Raw genomic sequence first — 25,193 nt, forward strand, 5'->3', positions numbered from 1 at the left:
TGATTCCTCATCGCAGTGGCGCCGATGAGAAGGGAGCCGAGGGGAGGGGAGCGCATCGCGCATCTCTCCTTCCCCTCCCTGTGTCACTGTGACTGGGCTCTCAGCCAATCATAGCTCACGGGCTGGCAGCCAATCAGGAGCCAGCCTGCGAGGTATGATTGGCTGGCGGCACAGTGAAGCCGGGGAAGGAGACTGAGACGCGCGATATGCTCCCCTGTCGCCGGAAGAAGCAGCAGCATCATCATCAGTGGCGGCGGCGGGGGAGGAGAAGAGGAGACCCGGACACCAGAAGGGTGAGTAGTTTGTGCTGCTGCTGGCTTCTGGCACTGTGGGGGCATTGAGGGGGCATAGCTAGCACTGTGGGGGCATATGTGTGTCATTATGGGGCATATCTGGCACTGGGGGCATAACTAGCACTGTGGGGGGCATGTGTGTGGCATTGTGGGGCATATCTGGCACTGGGGGCATATGTGTGGCATTATGGGGCATATCTGGCACTGGGGGCATAACTAGCACTGTGGCGGCATATGTGTTGCACTGTGGGGGCATATCTGGCATTGGGGGCATACTTCGCACTGTGGGGGCATATGTGGGTCACTGTGAGGGCATATCTGGCATTGGGGGCATACTTCGCACTGTGGGGGCATATGTGTGGCACTGTGGGGGCATATCTGGCACTGTAGGGGGCATATCTGGCACTGGGGGCATACTTCACACTGTGGCGGCATATGTGTGTCACTGTGAGGGCATATCTGGCATTGGGGGCATACTTCGCGTTGTGGGGGCATATCTGGCACTGTGGGGGGCATATCTGGCATTGGGGGCATACTTCAGACTGTGGCGGCATATGTGTGTCACTGTGAGGGCATATCTGGAATTGGGGGCATACTTCGCACTGTGGGGGCATATGTGTGGCACTGTGGGGGCATATCTGGCATTGGGGGCATACTTCGCACTGTGGGGGCATGTGTGGCACTGTGAGGGCATATCTGGCATTGGGGGCATACTTCGCACTGTGGGGGCATATGTGTGGCACTGTGGGGGCATATCTGGCATTGGGGGCATACTTCGCACTGTGGGGGCATATGTGAGGCACTGTGGGGGCATATCTGGCATTGGGGGCATACTTCGCACTGTGGGGGCATGTGTGGCACTGTGAGGGCATATCTGGCATTGGGGGCATACTTCGCACTGTGGGGGCATATGTGTGGCACTGTGGGGGCATATCTGGCATTGGGGGCATACTTCGCACTGTGGGGGCAAATGTGTGGCACTGTGGGGGCATATCTGGCATTGGGGGCATACTTCGCACTGTGGGGGCATGTGTGGCACTGTGGGGGCATATCTGGCATTGGGGGCATACTTCACACTGTGGGGGGCATATCTGGCACTGGGACATAAAGTTTTGTCATGTAGCCACTCCCCCTTGTGTCGTATGACCACGCCCATTTTCGCCACAGTACCACTATGAAATTTTTTCTACTTGCACCACTGCCTATAGGCAAATACCCCGGGCCACCTCCCCACACCCCTCCGCTCCCCTACTTCCCCAGACTTCTGTGGGTGCTAGCACACATCGGCTGCATATGCGCATAAAAACCACCAGCAGAGAAGCTAGGTGACATGGTGCTGGAGGGTGATTGACACCCTGTGGGTGTTGGGGGGCCCAGAAAACACAGGAGTTCCTAACGGCCTTCACAGCACTAAGTAAGTCTAGAGGTCCAAAATGGCCGGGGGAGAGGAGCCAACCTAATTAGACTAGCAGGGTGGGGCAAGGCGTGCCTAAACAGGCGGTGCGCTGTCTCAAGGTGTGCATGCGTCTCATAATCGCATCTCGCCACTGTACCAAGCCTTGACGAATCGTCATAGCAAATACAAATACATCCTTTCACATGCAACGAATTGGCTCGGCATCGATCGAATACGGGGATTTACAGATTAGACTTCAAATATTGAAAAGAAGGACATATAGGAGGATACTTTTCGAGGGAGGGCAGAACTTACAAAAGAAGGACTGTCCTCCCTAAAGAAGGACGATTGATCATCTTACTATACAGCATATCCCCGGGAGAGGGAAGCCGAATGGGGATGGCAGGCATTAAGCATAAAGGGGGCAGGGGGGGGGGGGATAGCGGGAGACTTGTGCACCTTTCCAGGGGAACCGCAAGGGGCACCCAAATTTCAAGAATCAAATAAGTTCTTGTGGATACTTTACCTCTCTTAACTTTATCACTCTCCAAGGCTTCTTACGTCTGCCCCATACACTGATCGTTGGATAATAACAATACATCACTGTATTTTTTTTTAAAGAAATTTAGCGCAAGTTTCACTTCCAGTATATTACATTTAAATTGCTGAACGTCACTTTTTAGTTTACTAAGGGCTGTAGTCCACATGTTATATACTAATAATATTAATGCTGAAAATCCAAAGCACAATGTCATGAAAGTTCAAAGACTGGAGCCTGGATAAAATCCAAGGTGATAATGCAGCAGCCAATCAGCTCCTAACTTACATTACAGGCAGTTAGGAGCTGGTTGGCAGCTGCATTATCAACTTCGATTTTATCTCTTCTCCAGGCTCAATACATCTGCCCCATGTACTGTATGTTTTTTCTTAGGTGAATACTGTGGTCAGCAAGTGGTTAATATATAGGGCAGCATTCCTTACAGTACGCTTGTGTGTGAGGTCCACCCGAAAATATCTGCAACGTTTCTGAGGTTTCTGTGTGTTCGTTTGAATCCGCAGGAGCTTGTCCAGATGACATTCCAACGTGCTGAAACCACGGGTGAAGTCGATCGCGTGGCCTGTAAACGTGGCACAACACAGATGTCCATAGATCCTGGCTAGTTCCCCCAATAGCTTTCATGTGTTATGCACATGTCAGAAGGTCTCAGCCATAAAAATGAGTTTTACCCTTTCATGTATGATGCAGGTCATACATTGGGTTATGACATAAACACGTAATGGTTCCACTCTGCACATGAGTCAGAGCGACAACCCGCCCAGTGTAGGTCTGCAAGGGAATTGCGGATGCATCGCTATTCTCTGCAAATCCGTACGCAATTCACTCACCAGCGAATGATTTCCCCAGTCTGTACAAATGGGAGTGACCTTTTCACAACTGTGAGACTGGCGCTGACATCGCAGACCTTCTCTGAGAACGCCTCGGGATGTCTGCGTTTTCCCGGCCACTCCTAGAAAACCGCCCACAAATGAGGGATTCTGTCAATCAACTTGCCACAGGATTGCGATTAAATTCATAATTCGGTTGGCTAGCAGCGTTCACCTGTTTGCTTGGCTGCAAACATAGGCAAAAGTGGCAAACGCAGGATTTTTAGAGGGGGGTTTCCAAATGTAATCCAAGATCTCCCACTCTGCAGCATAAGTACCGGTACGTGAGTCTGGGGGAGCGGTAACAGCCCTGGAAATTGGTATTTTTATACACTAGATACTGTATGGAATACAGTATTAATATTTAACAGTACAGATGGTTAAAGTATAGGCTGTTTCAAACATTTAAATAAGATAAGTGGTCAGGAAAAGGTTAAACATGCCATAATAAATTAATACACAAACATAATAGAACCAGTACCTGCATTTTCTAAGCTCACAATCTCCCACTTCATGGTAAGGCTCCTGTCTCTTCATCCTGGCAGCTGCTCTCTGGTCCATTGTGATGTTTGAGGGCTCAGATCCACAGTAAATGTGGTAGAAGAAGCTGGTACACTGGGCATGTGCAGCAGCTCTGCTCTGTCCCTTGCGCTGAATCATGTGGTGGCAGCTCTGTTGATCATATTATATACCAGTGCTATTGTTTATTGTCATTATTTAAGGCACTTGCTAAGAGGAGGGGGGTTTCCGGGCAACCAGAAACCCCCCTCTGCGTTTGCCTCTGAGCAGCATAGTGAACAGGTATGAATTATCCATGTACCTAAGCTGCCTGCTCTCTGCCCTGATCCGCCTCTGACGTTATACAATGCCACATCTTGTTTAAAAGTCAGATTTCCTGAGTCTTCGGGACAAATAGGAAGTATTGTATTGTGTCTCTCCCTTGTGCTATATTAAACCTTCCACTATATTTAGGATCTCCAGAAACACAGGGAGCGGAGAGACAGGATAATTAATAATTTCAGAACCATACCAGACCTCTGTAACTAAGGACAACAAAGCACTCTGTCTATAGCAACGTCTTGCAGTTCCCGAGTGGAATCACACTGGGCTGGCGGATGACTAGCCAAACTGCTGGAAATGCTGGATGTCACTAACCTGAAATGCTCCCTCGTAAACTCCAGCAGATCATATTGTACTAGCTGTCCTGACTAGCTCTGGGCCGCAGACACATAGCATTTGACAGCGGGATACACTAACGGTCCCTTTTCTGGGCGAGCGTCTTTCTCTCATTGCTGCAGAATTCACTCAAAACTTATGTCACTGACAGTTCTCCGGAGAGCATCATTGTCAGAGATATGATTCCGGTTTTCTTGTATTTGTACACTTCACATGTCGCAAAACAGGTTTTCCTCATTTTTTTTTTGGTGTCAGTATTGACAACTGGCACCAAGCCCGAAAGCTCGCCATGCTTTGAGCTTGGTGCCTCCAGTGTTGAAAGTTAGGGGGTACGGCATGGTACGGAGTACCTGTAAGAAATATGTTGCAGGTACGCAGTACCACTTACCCCCTGAGCCACTGTCAATTCTCTTTTTATTCTAAGTCTAAATATAATGCATCCGCAGCCCGCCCACCCAGAGTTATGATTGGTGCTGTATGCAGCTACCGGCTACTGCTGATTTAGCCTGTCACACTGACAGGTATCAGCGGTGCCGAAAGCATGAAGAGCAGGCTCCACAATTGTAAGCACAAGCTGCCCAGCTCTTCCCCAAGCAAGAGCCAACCCACCCCAGTCATTCCCTGTTTCTCATTCCCTGTCTCCTGATGTCACACCACTATTGTCATTTAGTCACTCCTTTAGCTTTGTGTGACCACGCCCCCTCATGGCATACAGCCACGCCCCTTTTTTGGTGGAGGCTATCAGTACCACCAAGAAAAAAATTCTACTTGCACCACTGGGTGCCTCGCTACACAAGGGTTAGGCTGCGGGAAGGGGTGTGAGAGATAGGGGTAGGCTGTGGAAGGGAAACATAAGGGTTAGGGTGTGGAAGGGATAGGGATTACCCTATAGGAGGGGTTCATTAGGGTTAGGCTGCTGGAGGGATAGGGTTAGGCTGTGGGACAGATACTATAAGGACAGGCTGTGGTAGGAGGGTGGGAGGGATAGGGTGAGGCTGTGCGAGGGAAACGGGGTCAGACTAGGGGATGAGGGTGGGAGGGATAGGTTTAGGCTGCTGGAGGAAACTATTAGAGTTAGGCTGTGGGAGGAGGGTGGAAGCAGTAGGATTAGGCTGTGGGAGGAGGGTGGAAGCAGTAGGATTAGGCTGTGGGAGGGAACCAATAGGGTTAGCTAATGGGAAGAGAGTGGGATGGATAGGGTTAGGCTGTGGTAGGGAGCCATTAGAGTAAGAGTGTATACAAACGGTTCGATGTTCTGTGCGATCCGATGTACGATTCGATGTTTTGTCCGATTTTTACTTTTCCCCCCTTTTTTTTTTCTCTACTCCTTAAGATATGCCTTAAGATATGCTTAAGATTTTGACTTTTTACCATACAATTTGCTATGCGATTTCCTATTTGATTTACTATGCGATTTCCTATGTGATTTTGACTAAGCGATTTTGACTTAACAACAGGATGACTGACAGGGCCCTGGAAATCGTATAGCACATCGCATCTTAAGCATATCGCAAGGCACATACGATGCATGCGATATGCTTGCGATTTGTGCTAGATAGAGTGTGCTGCCCACTCTATCTCCCCTCCGATCTCTCCTTAAACGGGAGCGCGCATCGGGCTAGGAAGCCCTTACAATGCATACAATCAGTATGCGATATGTATGCGATATGGCTTCCGATGTTGACGATATCGTCAACATCGGAAGCCATATCGAACCGTGTGTACACACTATAAGACTGTGGGAGCTATAGTGTTAGGCTGTAGGAGGGAACCATTAGGGTTAGGGTGTGGGAGGACAGTGGGAGGCATAGGGTAAGGCTTTGGCAGGCAACCATTATGTTTAGGCTGTGGGAGGGAACCGTTAGGGTTAGGCTGTGGGAGGATGGTGGGAGGGATAGGATTAGGCTGTTAGACGGAACCATTAGGGTTCGGCTATGGGAGGAAGGTGGCAGGCATAGGGTTAGGCAGTGGAAGGACAGTGGGAGGCATAGGGTTAGGCTTTGAGATGGAACCATTATGGTTAGGCTGTGGGAGGGAACTGTTAAGGTTAGGCTGTGGGAGGGATAGGCTGTGGTAAGGAACTATTAGGATTAGGCTACGGGAGGAGGATGGGAGGGATAGGCTGTGGGAAGGAACCATTAGCATTACACAGTGGGACGAGGGTGGGAAGGATAGGGTTAGGCTGTGGGAGGGAACCGTTAGGGTTAGGCTGCCGGAGGAGCGTGGGAGGGATAGGATTAAGCTATTAGAGGAAACCATTAGGGTTCGGCTGTGGGAGGAGGGTGGGAAGGATAGAGTTAGGCTGCAGGAGGGGACAGTAAGGGTCTGGCTGCAGGAGGGGTGGGTTAGGAGGAAGTGCCGGGATCCCTGAAAATATTATTTGATAACTAGGCCTTTAAATTAGGTTCATATTCCACAAATCAGTTTTTGAAACTTTCGCTCACCTCTATTTGGAACGCCCTGGTATGTGCTTAGTTGCGTGTTCTGGGGATTGTCATTCTGTGAGCCAGTGAAACAAGAGAGGGATATGACAGTGGGAACATCACACCCTCCAAATTCTGATTTGCACAAGCTTTGGCTAAGGTTTTGCCAATCACTAACGTTTGCTGTGCTCACCAGCCCCACTGCCCAGCGCTACGTATAGAATTTAACCCCCCCTCAGCAGTGTAACAGAGGAACACAGATAGTCCCCATGTAGAGAAATAAACAGGTTCTTTCAATGACCATGTCTTATGGGTTTCTTAACGTTTCATTGACTAGTGGATTGATGTATTTGAATGGGTCAGTGATTATGTCACCTGCTGTAACTAAGGAATATTCAGGAAACATGACCTGCAGCAAAGGTCAAAGCAGAAAAGATCTCATGTTTAGTTAATCTCCGCAATACACAATTTGTGCTCTCTTTTGGGGTTGCCAGACCTAGAAATCTCTACTAAGGATGGACTCTGACACCAACTGTCCGATTTTTTTATCATTTACTAGCCCACACAAAACAAAGTGGCGGGAAATCCACTTGGTACATTTATTAATGGCCAATAACAGTAGCTTAACTATAGAGGGTTCAGGGGATGCAGCTGCTATGGGGTCTGGAGGCCTCAAGGCAATCCCCTGCACCCTCTATAGATAAATAGTGACCACCGGCTGTAGGAGGAAAGAGCCCAAGTGCTGAGGGGACCAGTACACTGACGCTGCCAGGAGCAGGGGAACATCACTGGCGGTAGCAGGGGGTCTGACCAGCACCAACAGGTGCAATATAACAGTGATGGACGGCAGCAGCAAGTGACCTGCGGTGGGAGGAGCAAGGGGTTGTGAACAGGAGATCAGTGCCGGGCGGAGCGGGAGACTGGCGCAACCGGGAGCATGAGCACCAGTGCAGGCGGGAGAAGGGCACCAGTGCCTGGAGGTCAGGAGCAGGACACTGGCGCGGCCAGGAGCAGGAAGGCGGCGCTGGTGGGAGCAGGGGACCTGCGCCAGGAGACGCAGTAGACTGGCACAGCTGTGAGCAGGAGAACGGCGCAAACAGGTACATTATAGAAGGGGGGTAGGAGCGAGGGAGCTAGAGGCTGCAGCCTTGTGGGCAGGAGACCAGCGTGGGGTGGGGAGCAGTTTACCAGGGGGGGGGGGGAGCAGGTAACTACCATTATAATGAGGGAATTAGGAGTGGTAAAAACTGATGCCTGTCACGCTTTCAAACTTAGCCGCAAATATTAACTATCTCCTAAATGTATCCCTGCTGCGATCCTCCCTGCAGCGCCGCCGGCCGCATTCCCCATAGGTTTCTATGGGGGATGCGAAGCTGCCCGATGTATTAACATCGGGCAGCCCGGCATCGCAGCCCTGGGCCATCGCCATTCTGATATGGCGATAGCCCATTGTAGCCTATGGCTACACTTTGCACTGCCCGAGCAGGGCAGTGCGTTTAGAGAGGTCGGCGGGGGTCAGCGCATAACCGGGCATGCGCTGACCTCCCGGCTTCCGGGTTAGGGCTTCGCAGGGACGGGCTCCTATCGGAGCCCTGTCCCTGCGCCCTTAAAAATGATACATTTTACAATGCGATCCTGGGCGATAATATTCCGCCCAGATCGCATTGGAAAATGCGATCTTGATAAATTTTCCCCTATCTGTCTCATCCCTTTCTCGCCTGAAACCCCCCCTCTCTCTCATTCTCTCTTTCAATGACACCCTATCTCTCTTTCGTTCTCTTTCCCTCACACCCCCTTTCTCTCCCAAACACCCTTATTCATTCTCTCTCTCCTCCTGACACTCTTGTTCAGCTCTCTCCCTCCCTGACATTCTCTCTCCTGATTACACCCATCCCTTTCTCCCTCTCGCTCCTCACTCTCTTTCATTCATAAGCCTTTGGGCGGTATTCAATGAGGCTGATTCGCCAGGTTTTTATGGCGATTTTGTGCTGTAAGGCGAATTTCTGACTAAAACGGTGAATCACCCTATTCAATGACCAGATGGCGAATACATTTCAAGGTTTTTTTCGCCATGATTCACCGAGTAGCAATCGCTATCTTTTTATGGTGAAGTGGAATGTGAACTTTTAAAATAAAGTGTTTTTTTTTTTACAATTGGTGTAAAAAAATCTGGAATTTTATTCTGAGGAGGGGCATGCTATTTTTATTCATGTGCTGTAAGCACATGAATATATATTTAATTTAAAAATATATATATATATTTTTTACACAGACCAGCCAGCAGGGGGCCGGAGCCGAGCCGCTCATTAGATATTCATATATTCACTTCACCCGATCATTACATATTCATGATCGGGTGTAGTGAATATACCCGGTCCCCTACTGGCACCCCCGGGGGGCAGCCTGTGCTGCCTGGCTCCCGGGGAGCCCACCTCCCCCCCACAAACGTTCTGGGGCAGGCAGGGAGACTTCCATCTCCCTGCCTGCCACCGTCCTCAGAGGAGCTCATATTCGCCGGTCAGGGGCAGCGAGCCCCTGACTCGTTGAATACCGGAGCCGGCGAGGCTCCGGAACGCGGCGACCAGTGGCGAATGTGCAGCGAATACTAAACAGGATTCGCTGCACGTCGCCGGTATTCACATTGAATACCGCCCTTTGTGTTTCTCATTTCCCTCACTCTCTCTCCACAGTCCACACACCCACCCCATTTTAGGGTAGGGGGCCCCTTAAAAATGTTGCTATGGGGCCCACAAAGTTCTAGTTACGCCCCTGGCCCATAACCTGAGAGATGAGCGTAAACGAAAAAATAAAATATGAGGCACATAATGACAACAACACAGTAATAATGCAAAGGGTTAATTGCCGCACACAGTGATAGCATAGAGGCAGGGCTGTCTTAATTGCATTGTAGGCCCTGAGCATTAAAGGGCAGATTTTTTTAACAATTTTTTAATTAAAATAATGTGAAAAGGGGTGTTTTCACACCCCTTTCATACTTATTTTAGTATTACCTATATGCATTAAAGGGCTTTTGGAGAAGTTTCGTTAAAAAAACCACTCCAAACCTTTAATTGAAATTTTTCCAGTAACCAGATCACACTTCCCATAGTTAAAGGGAAATGCGATCTGGATGCATCTATTTGAAAAAAAAAAAATTAACAAAAAAGCACAGTGAGCCCTGTGATAATAACGTCAGCTTCAGCTGGCAAATCACAGGCTTCACTGTGATATGCCTGCCCTGCACAAATTTCTCTGCCCGGCACAGAACCTGTGTGATTAACAATGTGTGTGCGACATACAAGCTGATCGGATTCAGTATGAAATCCCGGCGGTCGGGATCCCGGCGTTCAAAATCCCGACCGCCGAAATCGCCCCCCCCTTGCGGGCTCGCTGTGCTCGCCACGCAGCGGGCCCGGTGCCTCGCTACGCTCGGCACGCTAATTTATTCTCCCTCCAGGGGTGTCGTGGACACCCACGGAGGGAGAAAGTGTTGGGATTTCGGCGGTCGGGATTCCAGCGTCGGGATTCTGAACGCCGGGATCCCGACCGCCGGGATTTAAACTGCATCCCAGCTGATCAGCTGGAGATCGGACACAATCCCAAATACAAATGTAATTACACATACACCTGTCTGTGTATTAGAAAGGATAGTAGGTGGTTGTGCGGGCATAGGCAGGGGCCCCACTCCATTGCTCCACTGCTTTGCCCGGGGGCCCGTGATGCTGTTAAGATGGTCCCGGCCCCAGCATTTGTAAAGCCTGAGAGAGATACAGTAATGAGGATAGAATAAATACCACCATTTACCCTTTGTTGTATAGGTTGATGCCTTTTTAAATTGAACAAGTGCTTCATAAATATGCTGTTATGTTTAATTCCCCCCCAGGCGAGCAAGCAGAATGGCATCTCCTACCAGTATTAGTAAGTGCTAATACACAGAGATGTTCAACCTTCTTTGTTCAAAATATCACACACGTCCTTTACAGAACATTTATTCAAAAACTAATAAGATCCCTCCTTTAAATTGCGAAAATCATGCTCGTTTCCAGGGTTCCTTATTCTTTTCCAGTGTTTTTTCTTTTCTTTTTTCTTTTTTGGCGATATATGCTACCGAGTAGGACCTCTAGCATCTGTCTCCTCCAAGGCGGTGGCCATTTTTGCAGGGACATTTTGCAGCAGATTCCAATACGGATGGTCAGACCCATTGTAATCTGCGGAGACCATGCACTCCCACAACGCCAGCTCCCCCAAGCCACCGCTAGGACTACAGTGCCATTGTTACGCCACTGGGTAAATGCACTAAAGCTCCTAAAAATGAAAAAGAGATGATGTTACCTATAGCAACTAATCAGATTGTGGGCCAGATGCACTAAGCTTTAAAAGTGATAAAATGGAGTGTGATAAACAGCCAGCCAATCAGCTCCTACCTACCATGTCAAAGACGGTGTTTGAAAAATGTCAGAGAGGAGCTGATTGGTCGGTTGTTTATCACTCTCCATTTTATCACTTTTGAAGCTTACTGCATCTGGCCCTTAGTAAATGTAAGAAAATGACAGGAAGCCAGATAAATACTTGAGGTTTAATACATCAAGTTATCTGTGCAAACTGCACCGTGGCAGCCTAATCCTCGTGCCAGGAGTTCCATGGTCTTCCGGAATTTTGTGCTGGCACCGTAATGTGCATCCCCCCCTCGCAATGGTTAAATATCTGCTAGCTACACATGTCTGTACTCACGCCGGTCACCACATCAGTTAATAATCCATCCCAAAGACGTCGTTCTCTGCAGGGGGAGTCTTGTGCCTGCCCTGCAGAAGCTCTGATTCAGCAATGGGAAGGGTAGAATAATGACTCAGAGTTCCCAGTCTGTCGCCCTACAAGGGAGCCCTTGCACAAATAAAATTCTTAGAGGGAACTGGGAAGGAAACTCGGAGTACAGTCATTGTGGGACCTGGTGATGGATTTTTCTCCGTGCTCGGGAGATTGGGGCATCCAGGGATAATGCTGTGATTCATCTGGAGTAAGGACCATGGCTGGATATTTCTGAGTACGTACCCCCCTTATACTCCTAAAATCATGGGTAGAGGTACAATAAGAATAGAACAGAAATAGAAAAATAACCAAGACCATAACGATCTGCTAACCCCCAGTTACATAGATGGATATGACAGCAGAATATTTCTTACAGCTTCTAAAACAGAAAAGTTGTGCTGTTACCCCTAGCAACCAATGCGATTCTATTTATCAATTTCTATAATGCAATAGAGACATTTTAGCTACAATCTGATTGGTTACTATGGGCAACACCACCAACTGTCTGTTTTAGAAGCTTTTAGAAATCTACCTCTGAGGGGGGAATTCAATTGTTGTGGTAAATTTTATAGCAAATAAAAAGGCTTATTCCCAATGTTTTTTTCCTGATTTCCTCCAGTTGTTTGTGAGAAAATGTACCCGCTATTGTGAGAAAATACAGGGACCTGGACACTTATCCCAGATCCCTGTGTTTTTGAGATTGTGCACTGAAAAAAACGGCACTTATTGCGGGGATTATTTCTCTTGCCTTCAGGCAGGTGAAACAGAATCCCCAGTTGTGCTGGCTATCGGGGATAATTGTATTACCCCCGGGATCAATTAGCCAAAGTAATTTACCACAGCTAATTTAGGGGCAGATTTATTAAGCTTGGAGAAGAGATAAACTGGAGATAAAGCGGAGAAAAGGTAAAAGGAGATAAAGCACCAGCCAATCAGCTGTGTTTGAAAAAGACAGTTGGTAGTTGATTGGCTGGTGCTTTATCTCCTTTTACCTTTTCTCCGCTTTATCTCCAGTTTATCTCTTCTCCAAGCTTACTATATCTGCCCCTATATTCTCTCAGGGGTAAATTTACTAAAGCTTCTTAAAATGAAAAGAGGTGATGTAGCCCATAGTAACCAATCAGATTGTGTCTATTATATCTCTGTTGCCTCCTAAAACATGATAGACATTACGGTGTGTGGCATAAAGTGAAATAACCATTATGATGTGTGGCATAATGTGTAATGGGCATTATGGTTTGTGTGGCATAATGTGTAAGGGGCATTCCCGTGTGTGGCAAAAAAGGGAATTAAGCAATACCATGTGTGGCATAATGTGTAACGGTCTTCATGGTGTGTGTCAAAATGTGTAATGGGAATTACAGTTTGTGTGGCGTAATGTGTAAGGGTCATTACTATAAGAAGGAAAAATTACTAGGGGGGTGACAAAACATACCCTTGCTCCGGGCACCATGTCACCTAATTATACCTCTGCTTACTGGAATGTCAGCGGATCTGAGGTTTGGCCTGGAAGATGAGATGAGATTCTGTCTATCATTACTCTATTGCATCCTGGTAAATAGTATACTAGACTGAATCTGAATCTTCGGTAAATTTAGTCTCTTTCTGTCTTCACCTGAGAAAAAAAAATGCAATTTTTGCTGTGAAAGATACTGATTTCCCCCAAGCAGTTCAGAGAGAGATAAAAAGAACCAGCTCCTAACTGCCACGTTACAGGCTGTGTTTGAAAAATAACAGGAGCTGATCGGTTTATCAACTGTATCTCATCAGTTTAACTCCAAACTTTGATAAGTCTCACTTTATTATTTTGCAGCTGATGAGGGAGGGGGAGGCTTCGGTCAGTAGGGATGTCCATCGTTGCCTTTGTCATCGATGTTTCCATCAATGGCAAAAGTGCAACTGACCATCAATGGTGCATAGCTAAGCAATGGATGACCATCAATGTTTTGCAGCAATCCTATTCAACCTTACACTATCGATGCCAAAAACATCGAGCACTAGGTCCCAACAATCAATGTTTTGGAAACATCGATAGTTGATGGCCATCCCTAACTTCAATTGCCTGGCGATCGTAGTTTAAGCCCTGATGAGAGGGGGTGGGGGCGGCGGTGTGATGGCGAGGTGGAGTGGGGCGCTGTGACCCAAAATACTGAAACCCTAGGCAATGCAGCCAGGAAACTGACGCTCAAGCAAGTACTTCGCTGTGTAGTGAAACGCTCGCACTTGAAAGATATGCCCGCAAATTTTTGCAGGCACGTTGGGCAGGATCAAATGTGCAGGGCTGTCCTGCTCTGTGCCGGGCGGCCCTGCCCTGTGTCTGGCGGCTCTCCTGCAGCCTAGCTCCAGCAGTTGCACTTTTGATAAATTTTGCAAAAGTGCAACTGGTTCTGGATAACCCCCAAAGTGCGTGTGTCCAGCTCTGTTGACTAATTCCTTTGGTGACACATAAGTGAAGAATCTCTGGTAAATAGTCAGAAAAGAGCACTATACTGTACATGAGAGAGGAGCAGGACGAGTAACGAGTGTTGGTTTAGGGTGATGGAAAGAGCTGCCCTCAGCCTGCCTGTCTGCACTTTCCGGAGATTTCATTTTTTTTCTTGCCTTTTTTCCCTTTTATAGTCAAGGGATAAATATAATTAGCTGTGAGAAATTGGATTCAGATGATCCCGAGTATAACCGAGTAATAGGCTTCACTATGGCAGAAAGAAATACTGCTCTGTTGTTATCCGTTTATTGGGACGTGAGGACGTGAAATCGGAACCGGAACATGTGTTTTTAAGGAGAACTTGTCACTGTTGATTAGCATTCGCTGATTTTTACGTAGGGAAACTACTTTGATCTCCGGCCAGTTGTTCTAGAACTGTATGTTTTGTTTTCTTTTATTTTTAGCTATCAACTATTCCATCTGACTTGTAGGCTCCTGAAGGTAATATTTATTTGCCAATTCCTCTGGCCGGTCTTTACAAACAGGATCCAAGCTGAGTCCACACCAAACAGCTATTTCTCTGGGGCATATGGTATCTTGGCTGGGATAGGCTGGCATATCCAAGATGAGGTAGCGCAAATGTTGATGTCTTTTGTTCCCTTTTCTTTCGTGTTCTGAAATATTTTGGATCTGATTCTGAATTAGACGAAGTCTCGATGCCGCACGTGGTTGGCCGTATTCTTTTAAAACTGTGCATGTGTCTGAGATTACACTAATAAAAAACTGTAGGGTTACCATTTTAAAATTACCTGACAGTAGGCTTGGCCAAAATTGCGGTTGGGTCATAACCATTTTATTTGTCAGATTTCAGGACATTTTCTATTTACTGCCCCTTGATATGTCTCAAAACCCAAGTGTATTTTCAACTTCAGCTTCCCTGTGTCTCTCCAGCCATCCTGTATCAATCCAGCTCCAGACCCCCGTTGCATCTCTTCAGCTCCTTTTGTGTCTCCCTAGCTTCAGCTTGTCTTCGGTCTCCCCAGCACCCCTTCGACTCTCTAACTCCCCTTTGTGTATGTCCAGCTCTAGATCCTTTTCTGTCTCTCCAGCTTAAGCCCCCCTTGTCTCCACAGCTTCAGCTCCCCATGTCTCTTTAGCATCATCCACATTTGTCTCTCCAGATTCAGTTCCCCTTGCCTCTCCAGCTTCAGCCCCCCCCCTTGTCTCTCCAGCTTAATTTCCCCTTGTATCTCCAGGTTCAGCTCCCCTTGTCTCTCCAGCTTCTTCCCCATTTGTCTCTCCTGCTTCAGCCCCGTTGTCTCTCCAGCCCCCTTGTCTCTCCAGCTTCAGTTACCCTTGTCTCTTCAGCTTCAGTTACCCTTGTCTCTACAGCTTCAGCCCCCCTTGTCTCTCCAGCTTCAGTCCCCCTTGCCTCTCCAGCTTCAGTCCCCCTTGCCTCTCCAGCTTCAGATCTCCTTGCCTCTCCATCTTCAGATCTCCTTGTCTCTCCAGTATTAATGTAGATTGGAAATCTTATAACACAAGCAGACACCACGAAGGCCCATGCATTTCTCAGATGCCCCGTAAGACCCATGCATTTCCCCGGTGCTCTGTAAGACCCATGCATTTCCCCGGTGCCCTGTAAGACTCATGTATTTCCCCGGTGCCTTGTAAGACCCATGTATTTCCCCGGTGCCCTGTAAGACCCATGTATTTCCCTGATGCCCTGTAAGACCCATGTATTTCCCTGATGCCCTGTAAGACCCATGTATTTCCCTGATGCCCTGTAAGACCCATGCATTTCCCTGCTGCCCTGTAAGACCCATGCATTTCCCTGCTGCCCTGTAAGACCCATGCATTTCCCTGATGCCCTGTAAGACCAATGCTATCACTAAACCACATATTCCGCTCTCTCTTTCTCAGACCTTGTTACATCAGCGCACAGATCTCTTTCTCTATTCTCAGTTACTTTTTTATGTTTTGTTCAGCAAGAAATCCGTCATCAGTGGAAATACTAAATTATATTAAATAACAGCTGTCGCTAATATATCATTTTGGGACAGAAATCCAATCTCATTTCATGGAATCTATGTAAATATATTCCGCTGATAACGACATAACGAGTCTCATCGCGGCCTCTTCTTTCGTGACAGTGGACATGAAGGTGTGTACACACCTAACAATCCCTGCCAACAATATAAGCGGCCACGGGGTGCGTGCTGCATTGGGAAGCGCAAACACACTGGCCGATGACAGCAGGGGGGGAGTGATAGCAAGGGGTGGGAGAGAAAGACCCTCGGGAGTGTGCATCATGCGTCGGCAAAAGTGTACACACTGGGCAATATAATGAAGGATACCGCTCCGAAGAGCCCAAAATTTGCAATATCTTCCTATATTCTTCCCATTGTCTTTCACATTTGGTCCAATTTACTGCTAGTGCTACAATAGCTTAAATCCAGTTCTGTCTGTTACGTTACATAAATATAAGCTCGTCCGGCATAAAAATACCTCCCATCCCATTGTCAGGAAGACCCTGGAAATAATAGCCAGCGTGCTCCAATTAGCTGCTCAGCCTTGGGAGAGGTCTTCCTGTCGGCCGAGTGTGACAGATATACTCCGGGACTTCTGATGCCAACATTTTATGGCAAGTGATGAGCTAGTAACCAAAACACCAGTGGCATAGATGAGTATAGGACAGCAGCGCAGAATAAAGAAAATATATTATACTGTATGTGCTTCTAGATAATGATGTATATTGAGCAGTGTAACGCGGAGCTGAGAATGAATCTGTTTCCATGACTACAGAAAACGTCTGAAAAATATAAACTTTGCACCAATAAAATCACAATGTTTAAAGATACTGGGCCAGATGCACTAAGCCTCAAAAGTGATAAAATGGAGAGTGAGAGACAGCCGGCCAATCAGTTCCTGCCTTACATTTTTCAAACACAGTCTGTGACATGGCAGGTAGGAGCTGATTGGCTGGCTGTCTGTCACTCTCCATTTTATCACTTTTGAAGATTATTGCATCCGGCCCACTGTAATTAAGGGGTCGATTTCCTTCAGTAACATGCGAGGAGATGAATGCGAACACATCCCCTCACGTGTGGCCGGAGGGGAGAGAAATAATTTGATGGTCGCCAACAATCGAATGGTTTCTCTCCCCTTCCAAAATAACTTTTATTGACCTTTATTTTCTTCGGTGTCCACTGAAGAGGGGGCGGCACTGACGTTGTGTGACATCACATGACGTTAACCGGATGCCCACGGCAGGCATTGCCCCTCCCACATTCCCATGATCCAGCCCCCTGTCCGTCCCCGCCCCCTCTGGAGCGAATGGCTCAGCGGGTATGAAACTCGCTGAAGCTGTCAGCTCCCCGGGTCTGCACATGTGCAAATACCATCGGAACAGGGCTGAATTCGGCCCCGCCCGATCGGTGCTGAATGACCTTTAAGAGTCCCCCGTAGTTCTCCATTGTAAACTGTACTGTACAAGGCAAAGTTGTTTTTCATACGTGATGTACAGTATGTTGTTATAGTCATATGTGTACATTTCCCAAGCCTATAAATGTACCGTGTACACGTGTATACACATAGCCGTCACGCTCCTGGAAGACAAGGGATTTATCCTGGCTCTGTGTCCATCATTTCACAGTAAACAGCAAGCGAGGGAATGATATAGTGGCAGCAGCAGTCTGCCCATATACAGAGCCGGAGAATCTGCAGATGCCAACCTGGGCTGTCAGGGGCACGAGGTTCTGTTTCTGAGATCTAACAGGAGATGATAGAAATGTTCTTACAAAAACAAACACACGGTACCTCCTAACTAGGAAGGTTTCCCCAGGGTCTGGAAGCACGCCATGAATGTTGTATAGATGTGAGTGTGTGTGAGTGTGTGTGTATGTATATATACCAGGGTTGCCTATCTTCTATCTGGGAGAAACCAGGAGAGGAGACTGTCAGCAGCACTTCGGGGGGCGGGGCCTGATGTAAATGCATCAAGCCCTGCCCCCAGTAGGCAAATCGAGCAATTTGCGGGTCTTCGGGAGCGGCGGGGCTAAATGACGTGAGTTGCATCTTTAGCCCCTCCCCAAAAGGAAATTAACGCTGCCACAGGTGCGATGTGGGAGGTCGGGTGAGGGTGCTCCCTCCCTCTTTTCTTGCACACGGCATCTCTTCAGCGATCAACGCTGCTCTGCTCCGGCGGCTCCCCCCACTGCCGTTCCACCCACGCTACATTGCCACCTACGAGAAGGACAGCGGGACAGTTTACAAATAGCGTATATTGTCATTAGGTCGACATGCATTGGGTCAACCACTGAAGGCCAACATGAGCTTAGATTGAAAAACCTGTGTCGACATTTTGACTGTCGACCTTGCCAATGTCGACCTAATGCTTATGTCGACCTATGACACTGTGGATCTAACCCCATGTCGACCTAGTGACTTGTCAACCTAAGCCCACGTCGACCTTCAGTGGTCACCCCAATGCTGGTCGACGGCTGTAATTGGCACAGTTGGGAGGTACGGATTATAAGGACTGGTGTTATTAATAGACCACAGCTGTATAAGCAGACTGAGTGCATCATATACACCATTTATAGAGCTGTATGTGTCCTGCGGCCTTAATGACAAATGAAATGTAGTTCCCCGCCCATTGCGTCGGGCCTGGGCGTGTCTGCAATAACATCTAAGATCTATTTCTGCAGATACAAGAGGGATGTGTATGATATGTTGGACATAGATGTTACTGCCGGCAGCTCTGACCATATGACACACTCACAAGACACCAGATCCCGGCCTACAGCAGAATCAGAAGACAGTCACACACGGCTGCCGCTGGGCTGTTGTGACCTTCATTTCCATGAGAACAGAAGCAGAAATATAAACAATCAGGCCCTGATCACAGATACCTTACAGGGAAATGCGCTGCGTCGCCAACCATTCATCATTATTACAAATGTGTTATAGATATAGAGAAAACACCCCAATGAAAATGCTGGGAGTTCCCATGGGAACGCAGGTGGGCTGGTGCCTGCAGGGGGAGGGCTGATGCCTGCAGGGGGCGGGCTTCTGGTGTCACATGACCCCTGCCCTGTTTTCGTCTCGGTGGCCACAAAATGGGCATTCTGCGGGGCAGAGTCAAAGGGACTTGCTGCGTCAATTAGAATGACCCCCAGTATCGTCAGAGACTGCATGTTTGTCGGGGGGTCCCGATATCACTACCATATCGTTCACATTTTTTATCGCAAATAGTGCCACATGCCATATACTATGTATCCAGTGTTAAGGTGTGTACACATTGGGAGATACAATGAACAATATCACTCTTTTTGGCCCTTCTGTATGACATCGTACCTAATATCGCCCACTGTGTCTGCGCATCGAAGAACGAAGGATATATGCTCCCACGGGTCATGTACGAGGGACCCCCTCGTACATGTAAAAATGACAGAGCATATCGTCAACAAGGGCCATGCTGCAGAATGGTGCCAGTATTATGCCCGCCACCTATTATGAAGGTGCCTACTAGAACAGGATCCCTCCCAGAACCCTCCGCAGCTCGCACATGCCCACCCCCATTAGGGCATGATGAATGGGCCCCATACTGTCCTGTGTTGTGTACAGTATGTCAGTCCCATTAATTACACTCTAGAATAACAAGGACTGTATAAAGCCGCGTTCTCACGGGGGGGATGTTAGTGATGGGGTGGTTATTATGCACAAGCATCACTTTAGCTCGGACCTCTTCCTGTCCTACACAATGTGCTGCCTGCAGACGTCCATCTCACTTCCGCTCATCCAATAGAGTCCTAGAATTATGAGCCACGGACATCTGAATAGATGTCATGAACTAAACTGTTTTATTTGCCTGTAGCCGGGATTTCACGAGTAGCCGGGGAGCCACCTGATGGGTGGTGGCGGCCTCACTCCGCAGACTGGCCCTGATCCTTTGACTCTTTTTGTTTTCCAGTCCCGTAACAATGTAAACTCTCCTCTCTGCAAAGTAACGCTCACATTAACCCTATCTGTGACATACTGCTGCTTATGCTACAGATCTGCCTGATGTCAATGATGTCAGCCGGTAAGATGCACCTTAATTAACGGATGTGGTGATTGTGCGCCACCATATAAAAAAACAATGATTTCTTTTTTTTTTTTAAATCACGATTTATCAATAAAATCTTACCGCGTCAGCTGAGCGATACCGGCCCGCAGGGGTAAGGATCAATTTACTGCCTCACTGGGGCCAGTCTACAGTTATATGCGCGGGTCCAGGGCCGGCGCCACCACTAGGCAAATCTAGGCAGTTCGCCCCCCCCCCCCCCCCCCCGTGCCGCGGGGGTACCTGTCCTGCGGCTGTGTATATAAAGCTTGCAGCGGCGGCAGCGGGGGGCCCCTGCAGTCAAGAAATAACGAGCGCTATCCGCCTGGCTACGCGGAAGCGCTTATGTTGTGGAAACACTGGCCGCACGCTGATTGGCTGAAATTCAGCCAATCAGCGTGCGCCGTGCGGCCAGTGTTTTCACAACAGAAGCGCTTCCGCGTAGCCAGGCGGATAGCGCTCGTTATTTCTTGACTGCAGGGACCCCCTGCTGCCGCCGCCGCAAGCTTTATATACACAGCCGCAGGACAGGTACACCCCCCCCCCCGGCACCGGGGCACCCCCACCCCGACTCGCCTGGGGCGCTCCGGTGCCTTGCACCGGCCCTGCGTGGGTCCAACAGACTGGAACATTCAGTTCCCAGTGGAACTGAATGAAAACACTTGGGTGGTGTTTCCTATGTCAACATACCTCCCAACGTGACCCATTCCAGAAGAGACAGGATGCTCTGCTCCTGGACTTCCTTACCGGTGGCAATTGCAGAGGTAGGACTGCACCACTGTCAAAAATTCAAATAGGGGAGCCACACCTGCCAGTGAGTCCTGGACTGTGGTGTTTTGGGTGGCAGTTAATGGGGCTCTCCTATCTTAATTTTTGGACTGTGCTACAGCCCTTAAACTCTGCAACTGCCACTGGCATGGAAGTCTAGGAACAGAGCATCTTGTCTCATATTGGGAGGTATGTGGCAAACACAGGATGTACTATAGAAATGACCACTAGGGGGGAATGTACTAAAATGGGAGTTTCATACTTGCCGACTTTTACAGGGGGGTGCAGGGGCTCTGGCTGGCAAGCGGGAGACTTGCCAACCTTTCCGGGGTGGCTGGGAGGCGGACCCGATTTTCGGGAGCCCCCCCAGCCATTCCAGGAGGGTAGGCAAGCCTGCCGTGTTTGTGATCCTTGACACAATGTATGCGTGTATATATATATATATATATATATATATATATATATATATATACATACACACACACGCGCCACTAGATGCACAGGGTGATGCATTAATTATGCCCGCAAGGCATGAATAGTGCATACAGGCTGACTCCTGCTATAGCCGCAGGGTGTACAGATGGTGCGCAGGCGGACGATTTATCACCCAGAATAAATATTTATTACATTTGTATACTTACAATGTAACATAAACAACAAGAGCTGGAATCTCTGGCAAGGCTGACACTTTATTACACTCATTATTCTCACACCAATACAGCGTTCTCCTGATTTTGTGGAACTACAAGACTCTTCTAAGTAGAACCTGATCTGGCAACATTTTGGAATTGATGGTCCAACAATGACATGCCTATGAGTAAAGACCCATACACACTGGGCGACTTTGAGCTGAAAGCAGCTCAGTTTTGTCTTTTGAGCTTTTTTAGCTCAAAAGCCGCCCAGTGTGTACAGGGCAGCGGTGAGCTCTGATGCCGCTCCCGTGTCATCGCTGGCCCGGCCACTCATCTGCTGGTATTACTAGCAGACGAGCGACGGGTTGGACAACTTTCCATAGCATCCTGGTATGAAAAGTCGTCCACCACCAGGAAATTCCCTAAGTGGGCGAAAATCGCTCATTGTGTATGCACTGAGCGATTTCCACAGCCCAGCAATTTCCCCCATCATCGTTGTCTATTCACGCTGGCCAAAATCGCCCAATGTGTGTAAGGACCTTAGCAGTGAATCTGATCCTCCTTTATTCTTGTTCCCATGTAATTGTGGCACATGTTTTCCCAAGTCCTTAGAGAATAAAGAACATACTGTATTATAGTTTTATACAATACACTTCATAAAAGACCAGCCTGTTGTAAGTGCATCTTTGTATTAAATGGGGTCAATATCTAACCATTCTATCGGTAGCTGAGTATAAGGGGTTAATATCTGAGGAGTCTATGAGAAGCTAATTGTAAGCTTTAGGGGGAATAGATGGGTTAATATCTAAAGGTTGTATTGGAAGGCAAGCGTAAGTGTTACAGGGGAATAGAAGGTTAATATCTGAAGTTGCAATTGGAGGATGAGAATAAGTGTTACAGGAAACAGAGGGTTAATAGTTGATGGGTCTATTGAAAGATGAGAAATGGAAGGATAAATATGAGTATTCTCCTGAAAACTGAGTGTAAGAAGGGAAATAGAAGGGTTAATAACTAAACTTACTTTTGGAAGATGTGTACACTAGAAGGGTTAATATCTAAAGGTTCTATAGGAAGTTGAGTGTAAAAATGAGAACGAATAGTCGGCTTAGGGGGTGATTCGGGTTGGATCGAATGTGGCTGAAGCGAGCCTTACTACTGAATCAGGACCGTAATCACTTATGGTTCTGTTGGAAGATGAGTGTAAGGGGAAATGGAGGGTTAGAGGACCGTGCTGTGTTGGACGCAGAGTGTATTAGAGGGAACAGATTAGTACCTAAAGGCTCTGTAGATGTTGCGTGTAAGCATTAGACATAATACAAGGGTTAATTGTCAGGATTCTGTTGTGAAGCGTTAGGGGAAAAAGAGGGGTTCAATAATATCTATTGGAAGCGGAGTATAAACATTAGAAGGAACAGAAGGGTTAATATCTGAGGAGTCTTTTGAAAGCTGAGTGAAAGCCTTAGGGCGGGATGTATTAATATATATAGCCGCCCTTGTACTAACATATGCGGCTGGCATAGCGGTGCGGTGACGGAGGCCCCCCGCGATACCTGTAACGTGGTGTCTCCGTCATCTCCCAGCCGCCTACTGCTCCCTTCTAGTTGGGACAGCTGTCCCGGCACCTCCGGTGGGGTTTACCTTCCGGTGTCCAGGAGGACCTGCAGGAAGGTAAGCTGGAGGGAGGGGGAGAAGGGGGTCGGCGAGGCTGCGGTGGAGGCGGGGAAAAGAAGCCCATAGGCTTCTATAGGGTATCGCTACCCAAAGGTGGCAATACCCTACTATGCGATATCGGTGCGGCCGGCTTTTAATACATAGGAAAATGCGGTAAAAAAGGGGTTTTACCACATTTTCAGCTTAATACATCTGCCCTTAGTGTGAAAAGAGGAGTTAATGTTAATGTTCTCTTGAAAGCTGAGGACAAGCATTAGAAAATAATGGTTAATATATGAAGGTTCTAAAGGGGATAATATCATACTTGCCTACTTTTGAAAACTAGTTTCAGGGAGATTATAGTTGGTAATAGAATGTTGCACAGCATCCCACTGAGGGGGCGTGTCATGCTCCATCCAAAGGGCGTGTCTAGTGCCATATATGGGGAGATTGTGAAAAGAGATTGTGCACGTGTCACCTAGAAGCGTGGGTGTGTACTGCTACATCTGAGAGGAATCTTTTAAAATGACTTATATACAAATGTAGATGAGCCCAAAGCAGTTAGTAAGAGATAATATACTTGGTAAAGTGCTGGGGAATGGTGCTGATGATTCAATGTAACTGTATCTATCTCTCATTCCTTTTATCCCCCAAAAATGTAACATTGTAATGTGTGATAAGTGACATAAGGGAGATTGGTAGACTAATGAGGGAGAGAGGGAGATTGCTGCTATGTCAGGGAGTCTCCTGCAGAATGCAGGAGGGTAGGCATCTATGGTTAATATCTGAATGCTCTATTGGAAGCTGAGTGTAACCCTTATGGCAGTGGTTCCCAAACTGTGTGCCGTGGCTCCCTGGGGTGCCTCAGGACACATGTAGGGGTGCCACGGCTTGGTGGTCTAGGACCAACTCAAATTATTAGTGGTTAATTATTTATGAGCAAAACCAGTGCTGGTAGTTGGCAATCATAGAATGTGTACCAACAGAAGCAAATCCTGCCCTTTACCACATAACTGCCACTAAGAATCGCATATAAACCCAATCAAAATTAAAAAAAAATGACCTAGGGGTGCCGTGAAAAAAAGTCTGATTTTCTAGGGTGCCGTGAATCAAAAAAGATTGGGAGCCCCTGCCTTATGGGGTAATAGAGGGGTAAATATCTCAGTGCTTTATTGGAAGCTGAGTGCAAGGTTAAAAGGGAAATTATTAAAGTGGTTTATTAGAAATTGAGAGTATGCATTAGGGGTTAATTATGATATATATATTCTCTTGGAAGATGAGGACTAATAGCTGGGGTAATATCAGAGGATTCTATATGTAGCTGAATAAATGCATTAGGGAGACTTAGGGCCTTATTCTGGTTGGTGCGGTCCGTTCCGAATTCTTTCGGAGTGCGATTTTTAACCATCTGCGCATGCGTAGGCAACGCATGGTCTATGTACTCGTTCTCTCTAATACCGTCCAAAAATGCGCACCGAATCGACTCGGGAAATATGGGCGTAATATGGGCGTCATTCGGCCCTACACAAGGGCGTGGTTTCAAAGTGAGAAACACTGGGCGTAAATCTGGGTGTACACGAGGGAGTGCACTAACTCTGGTAGGCGTGCATTCGGACACGACACCGACTGCAAACGAACCAACATGCATGAAATATAAGCAAGTTTCACTTTGCGGAGACCACTTGTTCATGTGCTAGGCATTCGGTTCGCCCAATTAGTACGCCCGCACCTGAAGCACTGTCAGCTGAACACAATACAATCCACTCCTCTACTCATTAGTGATTAATTACACTCTTTTCATAGCTTCAATTGGAATCATTGCTACCTAAATGGCCCATTACTAAATGCACAAATATATGCTGCAAACACCACTGCACATTTTACACTGCAAGCAATGGACAGAAATGTGTAATACTATTACAAATGTACATGTCACTTTTACATTCCGCGATAACAGCACACATTTGGGGGTGAAATTAAAATTTACTACATAGTTATAAAAATTAAGACATTTTTAGCATGTTATTTGGCACATGCCAAAACATTAAGGGAACATAATAATAAATGAAAATGATATAAAAAATGTACAAAAT

General features: G+C 47.5%; 1 protein-coding gene across 4 annotated transcripts in view; it reads left to right on the forward strand.

Annotated features, from left to right (window-relative positions):
• Positions 1 to 25,193, forward strand: part of LOC146080039 (gap junction gamma-1 protein-like) — a 111,425-nt gene that overhangs the window by 28,559 nt on the left and 57,673 nt on the right. The window contains exon 1 of one of the 4 annotated variants that reach the window (XM_083186850.1): positions 11,523 to 11,754. The exons of the other annotated variants lie outside the window; for them this stretch is intronic. The gene's annotated coding sequence lies outside the window, so the exon portion shown is untranslated. Of the gene's footprint in view, positions 1 to 11,522; positions 11,755 to 25,193 lie in introns of those variants that run through there. 4 annotated transcript variants of the gene reach the window in all.

Source organism: Crinia signifera, chromosome 5 (genome assembly GCF_055691185.1).
Source record: "Crinia signifera chromosome 5, ASM5569118v1, whole genome shotgun sequence".
NCBI classification, from domain to species: Eukaryota; Metazoa; Chordata; class Amphibia; order Anura; family Myobatrachidae; genus Crinia; species Crinia signifera.